Below are 16,734 nucleotides of genomic sequence, written 5' to 3'. Positions count from 1 at the left end.
ACTTCGACAGGTGGGCTCGGTCTGCTTCAGGGACATAAAAATCTCACTACATGGCAAGTGCCCTTAATCTCCAGAATATGATGTGTATGAATACATTTATGAGCACTACATTTTAAGGTGCATCAAATGAAACTAGTTTGAAGTCTGCAAGTCATTCCTGTGCAGAGATACAATTGTTCTTCAATTACTCCGGAACTATATCAGTGAACAATATGGCGCTATACAGGTGTCATCCTACTCATAATTGGAATGCTTTATCAACTTTCTGTATCTCTGAAAAACACATGGCGGGCCACTTCACATTTTCATGACTAACTTTAGTTTTGTTTATCCACCAAAAATCGTTTTATCATGGTTAGAAGGGGTTAACTGCCACCATTCCTCAAAGCCTGGAATGACAGTTGTGCAATGTACATTGTCAATTTTCCATGATAAAAATAATTTCTCCTATTTAAAAGCAATGGGCAGCTTCACTTCTGTGTCCCTCTGACCCCCACATTTTCTTGTTTCAGTTACCTTGTTCATGCCTGTGATGTCAAGCTAGAGGTCTGTGTTTAGATTAGCACGCCCCTTCAAGGGCTAATGACTAAGCTAATGCACTTTTTATGAGACTTGTGACCTGCAGGTCACAAGGGCTACAGAACAGAACCAACCTTATCTAGTTTGCACTGCATTTCCCATCTCAAACGTAATTCTTTTCTTGTATATTTAAGGGAGGTACTGACAATGAAGACAGCCAGGCCTAAATCCCCAGGGCAACGAGGGGCTCTGAAGTCCAGTTTCACATATGAAGAAATCACCAGCCCGCACCTCATGGCCTTTCAGCAAACAGCCTGTTAATTTGTACATAATATATTTTAAATGACATCTATGGCACAGAATTTTAAATGTATCCACATTATTTCTGAATGGTACATGTGCATGAGAACACCATGCCCAAGATTACAAGTCTGGTGGGCATTTTTCTGAGCATATTATTAGTTTAAAGGGAAAAACGAAATTACATTATGTTGTTTAATGTGCATAAGAAAATGCTCAGTTTCACTGCAGCTGCTTGAACACACAATTCTGGCATTTCATTTAGGGTTCTGTGGACTGCAGTTTCATGGAAATATCAGTACAGCTCTTCCTGGATTTGACAACACATCCTTGCCACGTGCCTTTCCTTCATGAGAAGTTTTGCGCTCATTTTAGCCTCTTCAGATTTTTAGGCCCACTTCGTCTCCATTTTGCTTGTGTTTCATAGGCCTTATGCTGGACATCATCGCTACGTTGGTCTTTTATTTAGGGGCATACCCACCAATGACTCTGGCCTCTTGATTTCTGGCATCCAGGGGTTATTTCACCCCACACAACCTTTAAAAGGAGAGACAGCTTATTAAAAAATATTGCATTAGTTAGCTTAGTAAAAGATTTTACCATATTATAATATTCTTTTTTCACACTTTTTTCTACTGTTAGCTTTGTATTCATAGTATTTTATATTTGGTTGTTTATATTGTGTACCTTAATGGGGCCATTTTTCAATAACTTACTACAGTTTTTTGCACATTTTTGTATTTCGATGGATAATACTATCCAAGTAAATTTCTTCTTGGCTCAGACTTGGTAGTCATGGAATTAGCATTCTGCTGTTTGACCTTTTTGCCTTTCACTTGGCTATTGGCTATCAAGCACTCAACAAAAGTCTGGGCCCTGATGGCTTTCCTGCAGATCTCTTTAGGTCCCTTGAAGATTTATGGGCCCCAGCTTTGGCCAAATCATTACCTAAACGCTGGAAAGAGGAAAGCTTCCTGTGTCTTGATAACATACCATTATTGTTCTGATGTTTAAGAAGGATTGCATGGGGACTGCAGCTGCCTATTGATCAATCTACTTATTAGAGGCCCAATTTGAAATCTTTTGGAGGGCAATTCTAGCCGGTTACAACCATGAATCCACATGCATCCAACATTACATTGTGTACTAACTTACATTTCCCCCAATCCGTCTTGGAAACACAGCCTAATTACCCCACAATTGTAAGGCGCAACCTCCTCCTTCATTTTTCAGAACTTTGACCCACCTAACAGGACTAACATATATTGTCACTGTTAGGTGGCCATTTTATCATGCCAGGGTTGGAAAGGAAAGGGTTGGAAAGGAAAGGACCAAATGTGGCAGTCAATTTTCAGGTTTGTTGCAAGAAGCCCAGAAAATGCTCTGTGTGAATGAACGTGCTTGAAATGCACATTCCAGCCAGAGTGATATCATGGTGGCTGCCGCTGGGCGAGCTGATTATTCTGGATGGGTGGCCACCCATGCTTGAATGGTGGAGGTTCTTCTATTGGTGGGCTGGGGTCACACCCAACGCAGGATTTCACATATTAAGAGGAGATCTGGAGCCATTCGATAGTTGACCACTGGAGGCAACAATCGAAACAAGAGCTGGCATTGGGCGGATGGAGCCACAGTGGGCCCAACCATCCAATGCTAAAACGGCACTCTACACTTCATCGACAGAGAAGACAGGTACTTGGTGCATCCCTCCCTTTCACTAGTGGGTCTAATATGTATTGCGTTCTGAGGTGCTGTCATTGTTCTCTAGACCACTGAAGGGTCGCTGATCCTGAATCATGCCTGCATCCTCTAGAGAAGAGACTCAGCCATTGTATGGACCTTGCCGAGCCTTCGATGTGGAAACTTTGCTGTCATCTTCATTGTGCAACTGGAACACTGTCCCTCTGCTGGGGCAGCTCTTTGTCCAAGAGTAAAGCCTTCATGAAGCCTGAGTGCACTGGTGACCATCGCAGGGTCACACTAGCTACTCACTATGCCTGCGGTGCCTTGGGGGTTCCCCAACATCATGTGACTTGTCACAAAGTCCTTCCTGCAGGTTCAACTAGGTCCAGCAAGGTGGTCATCTAGTCCTGAAATGTGACGCTATTTTAAAGTCCCTCTATTCCCCATTAATTCCCTTGAGCGAAACATCCCCTCTGTCACAAGTCTCTCCCCGTCTCACCTGTTTTTGTTGAGTACTTGCGACCTTCTGGGATTTCTTCTTTTTTACGGTCTGGGATTTGTATAGACCCGAACGCTGAACTTCGACGTCCAGCGTGAGGATAGCGGTTCAGTTTCCAGGAGCGTTCAGAAAGTCCAGGGTAACACCAGGAAGCAAACAAGTTACGCTCAGAGGCACGGAGGACCGTGACTTGAGCACAGAAGGTTTTCCAGGAGTTTGGAGAGGGTAGGAATAGGACGGGGAATCATGGAGCTGGGAACAAGGAATCAAGCGAGAGCCCCGATCGAACTCCGGCAAAGCTCGTCCGACTACAGGTAGCGGTAGCATAGGATGAGCAGCGTGGAACGCATAGAATGATCCTGAGCGTTACGTTCCGAGCGGCCATGTTGGAAGGAATACTGCATGCAATCCTCTGCGAGTGAGAGACCAGGAGGACCAGAAAGGACGTAGACGACGGTTCATGACAGTATGCCTCCTCTGAAAACCAGCTCCTTCGGGTTTGCCCGGATGGATCAGATGAAATTGTCGCACCAATCTGGGCGCATTCATGTTTGACACTGGTTCCCATGTGCGCTCACTGGAAGGGTAACCTTTCCACTCAACCAGATATTGTAGTTGACCTCGTCGATAAGTCACAAATCCTTGAAACCTCATATTCCAGTTGATCATTTACAATAACAGGGGTAGATCTAGGAGCTGTTCGGGATGACTGAATGTATGGTTTTAGCAGAGAAGTGTGAAAGACTGGATGAATCCTTTTCCAAGATTCAGGTAACCGAAGTCGAAAGGCCACTGGGTTGATGATTTCTTGTATGGAAAAGGGACCGTAGTATCTGGGAGCCAGTTTATTAAGGCGCAGGTGTCTAGGAAGGAGCTTTGAGGATAACCAAATCTTGTCTCCTACTGAATAGGGAGGTCCAGGTCTTCTCTTAGAGTCAGCATAACGTTTGACATCTTTTCGGGCCCTCTCTAGGTTTTCTTTAACCTCCTTATGGACTGTGATGAGGTTTTCGATCCAGGAGTCTACTGCAGGTACTGGGGTAGGATGTGGGAGTATGGAGGGTAGGACAGATGGATGGAATTCTTGACTACAGAAGAAGGGACTGGTCTTGATAGCTGAGTGATCTAAATTGTTATAAGCGAACTCGGCCATAGGTATTAGGAGTGACCAATGGTCCTGAACTTTGGTGGCGAAACAATGTAGGTATTGTTCAAGAGTCTGGTTGACACGCTCCGTGGCTCCATTTGTTTGTGGGAGGTAGCCAGAGGATAAGGCATGTTGGATTCCTAGAATACGACAGACTTGCTTCCAAAACTGAGATATGTACTGGGGTCCTCGGTCTGAAATGATTTTGGAAGGCAGCCCATGAAGTCGGAATATGTGTTCCAGGAAAATTCCCGCAAGATCTGATGAGGAAGGTAGTTTGGATAAGGGTGTAAAATGAGACATATGAGTAAACAAGTCAATAGTGACCATGATTGGTGTGTAGCCTCTAGAGGGTGGTAATTCCACGATAAAGTCAGTGGCGATGAATTCCCAGGGTCTTGTTGGTATTGCTGGTTGGAGTAGGAGTCCGGCCGGCTTCTTATTATCATGTTTGTTCTGATTGCAAACGGCGCATGTTTAAACATGGATCCTAATGTCATCCTTCATCTTCGGCCACCAAAACTGTCTTTGTACTAAATGGAGAGTGTTAGTAATTCCACAATGTCCCGAATGTAAGGTATCATGACATAGCCTTGTGATTCTTTGTCTCAGTCCAGGAGTGGGAATAACTAGGTGATTGTCCTTGAATAAATATCCGTCCTTTGCTGTGAGATTCCATCTGTTATTTCTCTTGTGCTCCTTCCAGAGGTCTGAAAGTTGAGTTTGGCCTTGGATATTCTCCAGGAGGGTGAGTGCTTGGGCAACAAAGATTGTGTGGGGAAACATTTTTGGAAAGGTCCGATCCTCAGGGTTTTCATTGTCAGGATGTCTGGAAAGGGGATCAGCAATTATATTCTGTGATCCAGGGACATGATGGATGTGGAACTGATACTGGGCAAAGAAGAAAGCCCAACGGGCCTGACGACTGTTCCTACACTCCAAGGATTGTAGAACTTGAAGATTTCGATGGTCCGTACGGACCTGGACTGGATGCCTAGCTCCCAGGAGTAGATGTCGCCACTCTATAAAGGCTTGGCGGATGGCTAATAGCTCCTTTTCCAAGACGGAATAATGAGTCTCACTGGGAGTCAGAGTTCGTGAAAGGTAAGCAATGGGGTGCTCTAATTTGTCCTCACATTCCTGTTTTAGGACTGCTCCTATGGCGTAGTTAGAGGCATCCGTCTCCACTAGGAATGGCCGGTTAATGTCGGGTTGCGCTAGGATGGGGGCTTGAGTGAACTCTGTCTTTAATTGTTGGAATGCCTTGTCTTGGGCTGCGGACCAGAGAAATGGGGTATCTTTCGTCAAGAGAGAAATGATCGGTTGAACAATTTCAGAAAAGGACGGTATGAACTTTCGGTAACAATTAGCAAGTCCCAGCAAGGATTGAATTTGTTTCACGGAAGTGGGAGCCGGCCAAGATAGTATGGCCTTTACCTTTGAAGGATCCCTTCCAATTCCTTCTGGACTAAGGACAAATCCTAGGTAATGAACAGAAGTGACGTGAAATAGGCATTTCTCGGGTTTAGCCAGGAGTTTGTTTTCACGTAATCGCTGTAGGACTGCCTTAACATGCTCTCCATGCTTTAGAAGGTCCTTGGAGTAGATCAAGATATCATCCAGGTAGACGATGACGAAGAGGAATAGCATATCCGAGAACACCCTATCCATGAAACGTTGAAAAACTGCTGGGGCATTAGCAAGTCTGAAGGGCATGAATAGGTATTCAAAATGGCCAAAGGAGGTTCTAAAGGCTGTTTTCCATTCGTCACCTTCTTTTATACGAATGAGATGGTAAGCACCCCTTAGGTCTAATTTAGTAAAGATTACTGCACCTCTGACTGCTTCTAGGATATCCGAGATGAGTGGTAAGGGATAACAGTCCTTGAGAGTACACTGATTTAGACCACGGTAGTCCAAAATGGTCTGAGTTCCTTGGTATCTTTCTTTGGAACGAAGAACAATGAAGGGCCCACTGGAGATTTGTACGGGCGTATGGTACCATTTTCCAGGTTAGTATCCAGGTATTCTCACAGAGCCCTCTTTTCAGGTTCAGATAATATAAACATTCTGCTGAAAGAAATCACTGCAGAGGGCTCGGTATCAATGGCATAATCCTCTGGTCTGTGAGGAGGTAGAGCTTGAACTATAGCGGTCGAAAAGACATCAGAAAAGGCTTGGTAGGCTCTGGGAATCTGGATGATGTTAGAAACGGTGACTGGACTTTGTTGGTTCTCTTTAAAGTCTTCAGAAGGCTTCGGTACGGTATCCAGGGATAGGCAGTGCACCATACAATATTCAGATCCAAGAAACAGTGAGCCGGCTGCCCAATTGATGTAAGGATTGTGCCTTTGTAGCCAGGGCATTCCGAGAACCATCGGATAATGGGCTGATTTAATGAGGTCAAATTTGATCCTCTCTTGATGGTGATTAATAGAAAGTAGAATCTCTTTAGTCTGAAGGGTAATGGGTCCGGAGGAAAGAGGCCTTCCACCAATGGCCTCTACTGGTTGCATTGTTACTCGGCTTTCATGTGGAATGTTGTGAGCAGTGACGCAATCTTGATCTAGAAATATGCCCATGGCTCCGCAGTCAACTAATGCCAGGATGGGGTAGGATTCTGTCTTGGAAGGCGATAGTAATGCCTGAAGAACCACAAGGTTATTTCGTCCAGGAGAGTTCAAGGATGGAATTGATGTGGAGCAAACATCTCTCTCCCGACACTGTGCTCCATCTAGGATCGGGAGCTGGCGTTTCCCGAACGCCGTGGAGGAGCAATAGGACATTCTCTCACCAGATGTTTATCGGAGGCGCAATACATGCACAGACCAGTATGGATCTGTCGCTTCCTTTCTTGAGGGGTAATGGGTCCATGGAAGGCTCCTAGCTGCATAGGTTCGGGGTCCTGGGTAGAAGGAACAGTAGGCTCTGCTCTAGGAGCATGTTCCGTGCTGGTCTTTTGGAAACTCGCCTTAGATTTCTTTTTCTCTGCTCTTCTTTCTTGGATTCGGAAATCTATCTGTAAGGATAGGTCCATAAGAGCCTGGAAGGAACTTGGGTGGGCCAACCTTGCTAGCTCATCTTTTATTTCTTCGTTCAGCCCCCTTCGGTAGAGAGTAAAACTAGCTTCTGGAGACCAGTCTGCTTCCTTTACAAGTTGTTTGAAACGTGTAACATAGGTGAGCATATCCTGGGACCCTTGTTGAAACTCGAGTAGTCTCTCTTGAGCACTGTACACTTGTTCTGGGTGATCAAACATTTCCTTAAGGGCTCTCACAAAGCCATCATAGTCATCCAAGAGGGCATCGCCTGAATTGACCAGGGGGTTGCCCAAGCCAATGCATTTCCAGTGAGGTGTGAGATCATAAAACCCACCTTTGCTCTAGGAGTGGAAAAATAGTAGGGTTTGAAGGTGAAGTGAACTAGACACGAATCAAGGAAGGCGCAGAGAGTCTTGGAAGAACCGTAATACTTGTCCACTATTCCTCTCAACAACACACTTTCTTTTGTTGCTGAATCACGTGATAGAACTAACAGCTTTAACGCAGCGTTCTCTGCCTTGAGGTTCTGTACCTCTATTGTTAACTCCTGCATGCCTCACATGAGGTCTTGAACACCGGCTTCCATCTCTGTATCTGTATCATTTTTAATGCATCTCAATCTGTCACAAATCTCTCCCCGTCTCACCTGTTTTTGTTGAGTACTTGCGACCTTCTGGGATTTCTTCTTTTTTACGGTCCGGGATTTGTATAGACCCAAACGCTGATCTTCGGCGTCCAGCGTGAGGATAGCGGTTCAGTTTCAAGGAGCGTTCAGAAAGTCCAGGGTAACACCAGGAAGCAAACAAGTTACGCTCGGAGGCACGGAGGACCGTGACTTGAGCGCAGAATGTGTTCCAGGAATTTGGAGAGGGTAGGAATAGGACGGGGAATCAAGGAGGTGGGAACAAAGAATCAAGCGAGAGCCCCAATCGAACTCTGTCAAAGCACGTCCGACTACAGGTAGCGGTAGCATTGAGACACGCAGAGCCGCGGGGGCGTGTCTCTCTTGTAGGATGAGCAGCGTGGAAGGCATAGACTGATCCGGAGTGTTCCGTTACGAGCGGCCATGTTGGAAGGAATACTGCATGCAATCCTCTGCGAGTCAGGGACCAGGAGGACCAGAAAGGACGTAGACAACGGTTCATGACACCCTCCCAGTGCTACCGGGGCCTGTGGTTTGTTGCTGGAAGCTGAGTATGTGCATCCTATCTGGAGTCCCAGAGAGAACTGCGTAGGTGCCTGCCCCTTCCTTCCAGCGAAGTATATGTATATTGCAAATGACTGTGCTGCCTCTAGGATTACTGCTGCATTGAGCCTCCTTATTTCTTACAGTGACATTTGAAGCATTTTTTAAATGCTTCCTAAGTAGCAAAACCCGGTTACTTACCTCGAACATCGATGAGCATTTCTGCTAGCAAAAGACTATTTAAGCAAAGTCTTGTGTGTAGGTACTGACTTATATAGTTACAAGCCCTATATAATCTTACTGTAGCATCTTTTTCTTCCACTTTAGACAATATTACTGTATTTTAATAACTGTGTGAATACTAACATCTGGTGTGTGTTCCAATATGGGTCACAAAACTGTTATGTGTATATATTGCTTTACTTAGTTTGTCGAGTTTTAGTCTTAATGCTAGTGTGCTCTTAATACATTTTATTTTTTACATACCGACATGTGGAAATCTAGTTCTTCATTATTTGTTGTGCTGCTATTTGTAATTTACTCCAAACACTTGAACTTCTAAGTCTCAGCCCAATTGCTCCTCCTCGTTATGTAAGAGGATTCAATTCAGCACTACCGCTAAGTTAACGCCTAGTCTAGAATACTGAATGAAAACCCTTATTGATATATCTTTAGGTCCAGTTCATGCGTTCTGGATGACTACCCTTGTATAACACCCCTCTCTTGGAATCCCCCTGACCCCACTGAGCCAAGAAGTGGTTCTGTTTTGCAAGTTTAAAAGGTTTATTTGATAAATTAAAATATATATATCACACTTTATAATAAATTAATAATTGGATCTCACACTTAATCTGATATGATAAAGATTAACAACGGAGAATCTGGCACTAGCACACTTCTTATAATCACTAATGAGTTGATATGAAATGGATAAGGTAGCACACTGGAACTAGGAACAAAAGGATAATGTAGTAGAGGACGCTTTATGTAGGCTCAGGTGGATGCAATATTCAATGAATGCAGTACAGAAATACGCAATATGATTTCAACCAAACAATGTAATCACTTTTCTCTGGCTACTCCCCTCCCCCCCTTGATGCAAGGCAAGGAAATGGAAGGAAAACACACAGTTCTCAGAAATGCAATCAACTGTAATTCAGTTCAATCCAGCAAGCTTACACTACAGAAGACAGATAAGAGTTTTGAAAACACAGGCAAATGCTTTGATATGTGCTGGCAATGAATGAGAAATATGCTGGAAACGCTTTTAATTCACTTTTAGAGGTTCAGGATGAGTGGTATCTAGTTAGTATTAGTCCAGGCTCACACTAGCAATGATGCAGGAATGATGATCAGGTCAAACGAATTTCTAGCAAATGGAAATCAGCATCAGCAGTTTTTTTTTTTTTACATGTGAAGAAATTGCAAATCGCGGCAAAATTCGCGGATGCGCTGAGCGCTATTACAGAGGAACCGCAAGGACTATCTCTACCGTTTTGGGGTCCTAGGAAAGCCTGGGATCTCAGCTTCCAAATAAAAGTTATTGCAAGTCTCTAGCACAAACGGTCGCGGAGATATGAGCAATTTAGTAAAGGTCGTTTTTGGTTTTGTAAATTTTAAACGCACACTTTTTCAAAATGACAAGTGACAAATTTTTGCAGCTAGAATGACAGGTGACAGCTAGGAGGCAGTTCTACTTAGGTTAAATAAATTGAATTAGATGAATTTAAACTAAGAGATTGGTTCTACACAGTTCTGCTGGATACTCACACTATATTCTTGAATTAAATGGGCCCCGTCACGGATCTGGTCAGGGTTTTAAACTAGACTCTGGTCTGGTCTGGTCTGGTCTCTGCACTTCACAGTGATCTGGTTCAGCTCTCTCTACTGGTCTGGGTCTCTCTGGGTACAGCACTGCTTTCTCTCTGGTTAGATTGAAGTCTCTAGTTTGGCTTTCTGGAGTTTGATGGAGGTAAGTATGGATTTTTCCGGCAGGGCTTCCAGCGGCAGATGAAATTGAATGTCTCTATGTGTCCTGACTCTCTGCTTTTATCTGTTTCTTGAGAATGGGTGTGTGTGTTGCATCACTAGACTTGCCCCTCTCACCTGTCATTGGTCAAATATTCATTCCTTACTTGATTGGGGGAATGAAATGAAGTGTCATCATGATGAGGTCTGTTTATGATACAGAGAACCCACCCCTGTCAACTTTACACACAATCTATATCTGACCTAAAAACATATTTGCACAGGTACACATTTGTTTAAAATTACATATACATGGTGTGGCTGAATTTAGCCATGTCTATGTCCAAATCTGCTCATTCTCGGAGCTTGCATTCAAAGAGTGTACATAATTGACTTTTTAACTGCTTTTTCAATTTCCGACATGGACCCAACTTTACATCCATGTGTGCAGGGGGTAGGGACATTAACTGATGAAGTTTCAGATTTTTAACATGCACACATTTATAGTAATATCCACTTTTCCGCTAAAACCCCCCTGAACATACCACCGGTTCCTACCACGTCTTAAACTGTGGGCAGAAAAATCACAAGAATTATGGTATCATTTATAAAATTTTCACATGTCCGCACCATGAGTTATTAATCTTTTTCTAAACCCATATCCTTGCTGCAGGGGTGTGTCTTTTCAGGTCACATGGTACAGAAACCAGTCTTTCCAGTTTCTGCCAAGCCAGCTTGCTTCTCACAGGCAGTGCCCCTCCCAGCTTCTCCAGGAGGAAGCCACTTTTTACGACGTCTGTAATAAAAACCTTTGCCTAAGTGAGGAGGGCTTTGTTCACTCTCTGGCAGAGCACAGGAAATTCAATTATCAGATAGGTGGCATATCCTTAGTGTGGGCAGCAAAAGGAACATTGGCCTGGGAACATAGTTGTGCCTCAAATTTCACTCCTGATGGGGGTTAGTTGCTAGGCAAAATCAAGTTCCTTAAGCCAGACCTTCAGCTAACTTTTTGTTGCTTTTAAAATAACTTGTAATTTTACACATGCAGCTAGAATGCTGATTCTAAGTGCAAAACTATGACATTTCAACAGTTACAAAGGCATGTGACACCAAGCATAGGTCACTCATTTAATTTAACATTTTCGATTTTGGTGGTTTTAAATCCAGTTTCAGTTAAACTGCTGCAATCCACAGCCCAGCCAGTCTTATTATACATTGTTTTGTGCTATTCATTTCTCAGATTTTGTAGGCACACAAAACTCCATTCTGCCAAATGTCTGCTGGTGTTCAGTAAATATTTTGCACATGTTGCAAGGTTTGAAATAGGCATTTTGGCTTGCTTTCAGAAAAACACACAGTGGGTTTTAAAACGCCGGCTTTTGGATAGTGGTGAGTACTGGTACTGCACCCATTTTTGGGATTTTCTTGGATTAATGCATTCTAAACAGGAATGGTCCTTACATGGTAGTAAATCCTTGCTTAACATTGTTTTGATGGGGCTCCTTACAGTAAGATGGTTATGTGGAACCCCACAAAAAGGGTTGAATCTTTAAAGTGGTCCAATGAGTCACGATTTCAGCAACTTTTTGACATCAGTAACCGTGGATTTTGTTAACAAAGACCTTTCTTTACACTGGTGGGTGGCAAGTTAGGTAACCATTTTGGTGTGCGCACAACTGCGCAGCTTTCCTGGATTTTGGCGCACATGTGGGTTTTCCGCCATCTTGAATTTTCTAAGCCCACAGCACCAAATGTTGTAGCAGGGTAGCTTAAACGTGGGTCAGGACACCCTACAGTTACCAAGAGAGAGTTAAGTTCAGACTTTTGTGTCAAAACTTTGCAGGTCCACTAAGGTTGGGGTCCCAGAAACCCTACACTAGATAGTGGTCCTGAAAAACCACATGAAAAAGTGTTGGTTATGGTTGGCTACAGGTATAAAGACTCAGTGGATCATCATAAAGATGCCAAGCATTAGACCCTTCCACCATCTACTGCATTAAGCGTACGTGCTGGGAGTTACATACTTATAGTCATGGAAACGGTCATAGCAGAGATCCTAAGCAAGTTTAACTCTGAAACAAATACGTAAGGGGGTCTTAGTTCCACAGGCGCCAAGGCAGAACTCACTAAAATATTATAGACTATCAATTAGAAACTGTCTTTCTTGTTGTGGGTGATGGTGGGCAAGTCGGGGGCCGTGAGCTCCCCCTATTATTAGGGTATCTGTGACCCCCTCTGAAACTGTTGGACTTCTTCAGGTTAGAACAAGACAAAATCAGGGTCAGAGAACTGTACCATGACTTGGAAAAAGCAAAGAACCAGGGCTTACGTCGAGGGACCACACGGGTGGATGGTGGATGGTGTCAACCCGCTTTTTTTTTTCTCGAGTGTTTAAGGATTTAAAAGATAACCATAATTTGGTGCATAGCTGCCGCGATCAGGATTCGAAACAAGATCGTACAAGTGAGAGGCAACAGGCTTTACCACAAAACTACAGGAATTACCAACAAGAGGACTACAGGAATCACCAACAAGAGGCATGTGAAATATCGGATAGTGACAGTCCCTTATAAATTACATGTTTTCTTAAAGATTCGTATTTAAAACGTACGTGTGTACCTTCTGTGATTAACCAGCAGTGTTATTAGGAAATATGTTCTCGTAGGAAATACTTATTTGGTCTGTGCATTTTCTTAATTGTGAAAGACAAGTTTCAGGAAATGTGCCTCAAAACCCTCCTCTTTGCTTCTGCTTTCTCTCCCTCTCTCCCCTGCTAAATCACAGAAATTGTACTAAATCAGCAACTGGGCCACTCACCAATCTCGGTCCTTGGCCCAGCCACTCTCCCCTGCACTGCCTTTCCGGCAACCCCTGCACTGCGAGACTGTCTCTGGATCGCTACAGCCCCTCTGCCCAGCACTTGTCTGCACTTATCTTGCACTTGCCACCAGCTTGCCCTTATTATTTATCTTGTTTGTTACTAACCGTGTACTGCACTTTCCCCCCTCCCTTTCCCCCCTGCACTTTTCCCGTCCCCTTAACCTTGCACTTGCACGATCTAAATGACACCTGGCCTTGTAGGATCGTTGTCTGTCTCCCTTTGCCCCCCCCCTGCCTCGTCGCGCTTTGAAACACTTGTGTATAGGCGCGTTACAAATGCCATATCATATCATCATATCATATCATATCATATCATATCATATTTATTTTGTATTCTGTTCACGTCGTTGCTTCATAGTCCACGCACATTTCTTTTAGGACTGGAGCCCTGGCCAAGATAGCAACAAATGACCAAAAGTCGAATGCTGAAGTAGCAGCAGAAGAAAGAGAGAGGGCACATCAGGCCAACACAAGGTGGGGAGAAGCTACTTTTAGAGAGAAAGGGCCTCATTACAACTCAGGCGTTAAGGGTTAACGCTGTCGTTAACCCTTAACACCTGATTCCAATTTTAACGGCTGCTTTTAGCAGGCAGCCGTTAAAATCCATGGTGCTAAACCGCCTTGGTGCTTATTACGGCACCGTAATTTACGGTGCCGTAATTAGCGCCTTCCCCACTCCCATTATGCCCTATGGGGCAAAAATGGGAATGGGGAAGGGTAAATGGGAAATGAGGATTTACCGCCCCACTCACCTTGGAATAGGGCGGTAAATCCGCCATCCACCATGGTGTAAACATAGTTTACACCATGGTGGTAAAGTTGGTGTACTTACCGCCTGGGTCGTAATGACCCCACGTCTTTGGAAGAAGGGAGACAAAAGTGCCCACCAAATGGAATGCAAACAGTTTGAGGTAGACAGGGCTAGTACAAGGGCCTCAACACCCGGTAAATGACCTGGCTCTGGATCCTCTCCTCATCCCAAATATCTCAAGGACTGTGTATGATGTGAGGGATGATATCGTACATGGGTGGAGATCCTTTGAGTATAAAGGGTGAGTGTTCTGGAATTTTAGAGGTCATGTCCTGGGTAGCCCAGGCGAATGGCTCACTTATGGATCTCAATGCGTGTATAGAGGACCCCTTCTTTTTTGGAACATTTGTTCATGATCACAGATATATGTGCTGTTTGCCGTGGAAGTAAGGCAGCTCTTGACTGACTAAAAAAGGGATTGACTGCAAAGCGGTGTAAGTAGCCGCTGAGTAGTGGATGCCCCACGGGGTATCCCACATGGACATATGGGCTCATCAGAAGCATGAGGGGGCAAGAAACAAAGGAAAACAATATCAGATAAACACCCTGCCAATCAGGGTCACACTAGCAAGGAGGGCACATCACATGGGCATCCTGGTAAGGGCAGCGCGGCCTCTGGTACTAAACAGGACTCTGGCCAGAGTAAGGGTCCATGACCCAGGTCTTTTGCCACTTGGTTCCTTTGTGGAGTTACCCCGTGAAGGGGGGCCTCAGATGTAAGTGTAAGACCTTGGTGGCCCAATTAACTTACTTGTGATAACAGGTTCACCCTTCTCTTCTGCGGAAGAACCTCAATGTGTTAAGTTTCAAGTTATTTTAGTGGCCCTTGGGTCTTTGGCACAACAATTGCAGAAACATATAATTCTATCCCTGACAGCACTAAAGTGTTAAGCGCCCGCTCCATGTGCTATACCAGGTGCCAATGGCCCGGGGCCTGAGTGAAAGGCCCGAGCATAGCAAGGGCATTTAACGAGGGCCCTGGACGTTGCCACCGGGTACAGCCCGTCGAAGAGGGGCTTATTGCTCTGCAATTTCTGGGGTGGCTACAGCAGAGCAGATACAGCAGCAGCTGAGGCGCCGCGCTGCAATCAGGTAAGTGGTGATGAGGGGGATTAGAAAATAAGGGCGGGAGATGACTGTTGGTGGAAGCTGGATCAGTAGATCCGGCCTGCGTTCCAAGCCTCCTCATTGGCTAGCTCCCCCCAGCAGGGTGTTAATAAAATGTACTAGTGTCTTCCTCAAAGGCCACGGGACCACTGGCCTTAGAGATAATGAGGCCAGAGCAAAAGTTGAGGTCGTATCAAACCAGAAGAAGCTAACACTCCTCTGAGACGCTCCAAACGAGCTGATGGACCCCCTCTGAAAGTTCTCAGGTGTGCCTGTCACTCTCTCAATGAGTGGGGTGACTTATACAATCAGTGTTGCCTGTAAGTTGTGTATAAGTGTGCGCACTCATGATGATTTCTTCTGCCACTCACGCCGAATAAACGCAAGAAAACTGCAGAGCAGGCAGTGCAGACCCCTGCCTGCCTGCGGACTGCAGGGGGCGCCCTCGTTCCCATGCCTTACATCACTTTCCTCAGGTTCGCTCCACTCTCAGCACGAACCTCCTCCTTCATCCCAAGCACTTCACGTCTCTGGGTACATAGAAGTCCTAAGTCTCGGACAGGAAAACAGCAACGGAAGCTGCACTGTCGCCTATTTGCTTGCTCGTGCCTTTGCATGCCATAGCTCAACATGGCTCTTTAAATACGTTAAACTACTCTCGATCAGCTGTCGAGGGGTACGAAAAGAACTGTGTTCCCTGCAAGCCCAGCACCCTGCGGCCCCCTGCCCTGGCGAACCTCGACCCCTCCCATGCGAATACAAACCCCATACCTGTCTCCCACCATTTCTCCATTCCGCCTCCACCATTATTTAAAGGCTGAAAGAAACAGTGAAAGAAAACGCCAAATGCATTTTAAAGGACCCTCCCATTACCTCATTGTCCCCCACAGCATGCAGTTTTATGTACCCTCCCCTTTCTAATCACCCACCATTCGCACATCTCAAGGTGCATGCTAAAGATTAATGCCACACCTCCCACCAACCCATGAACTGCACGTACACATGCAGTATTTTCACGTTAAATTGCTTAAATGCAAAAGAAAAATGTGGATTACTGTGGGAACGGGGCTATAATGGGTCTTGGGAATGGGCTTTGTCCCAAGCAGGCCACTATATACAACCCAAACAAAAAATCCGAACCTATCAGCAGTTCTATGATAGCTCAACGTGATGTGCACTTGCAGTTGCTTCAGCAAATCCCACCTTCAAAACCCTAGTATAGGAAAAACAAATACCGCTTCCTATCCAGGAGCGGTTCACTTTAATTTTAGAACAAAACCATTGCAGAACGGTTTATTTTTTAAAATAAAAGTATAGGAATGGTAAAACTTAATTTAAAAAAACAAGCAGAGCGCCACTCCCTCCCACTTCGACCACTGACTCAATTTAACTTGATGGTTGCCAAACAACTTCATCCATGGCTTAAACTGGAAGCTATCATCCACAATTAGTTGTTATGTTAATGGTATTTATATAGAGCACCGTCACCAATGGAATTGGTTCCCCAGGCGCTCTGGCGGATCTGTAAACGAGAAGGTGGGATGGGTTAGTAAGGTGAAGAGGGAGTAGGATAGTGAGAGGAGTGGTACACGG

This window comes from Ambystoma mexicanum, chromosome 11 (genome assembly GCF_040938575.1).
Source record: "Ambystoma mexicanum isolate Mex_15411 chromosome 11, UKY_AmexF1_1, whole genome shotgun sequence".
Lineage (NCBI taxonomy): Eukaryota > Metazoa > Chordata > Amphibia > Caudata > Ambystomatidae > Ambystoma > Ambystoma mexicanum.
The sequence above is the reverse complement of the archived record's forward strand: the minus strand, read 5'-3'. Positions refer to the sequence as shown.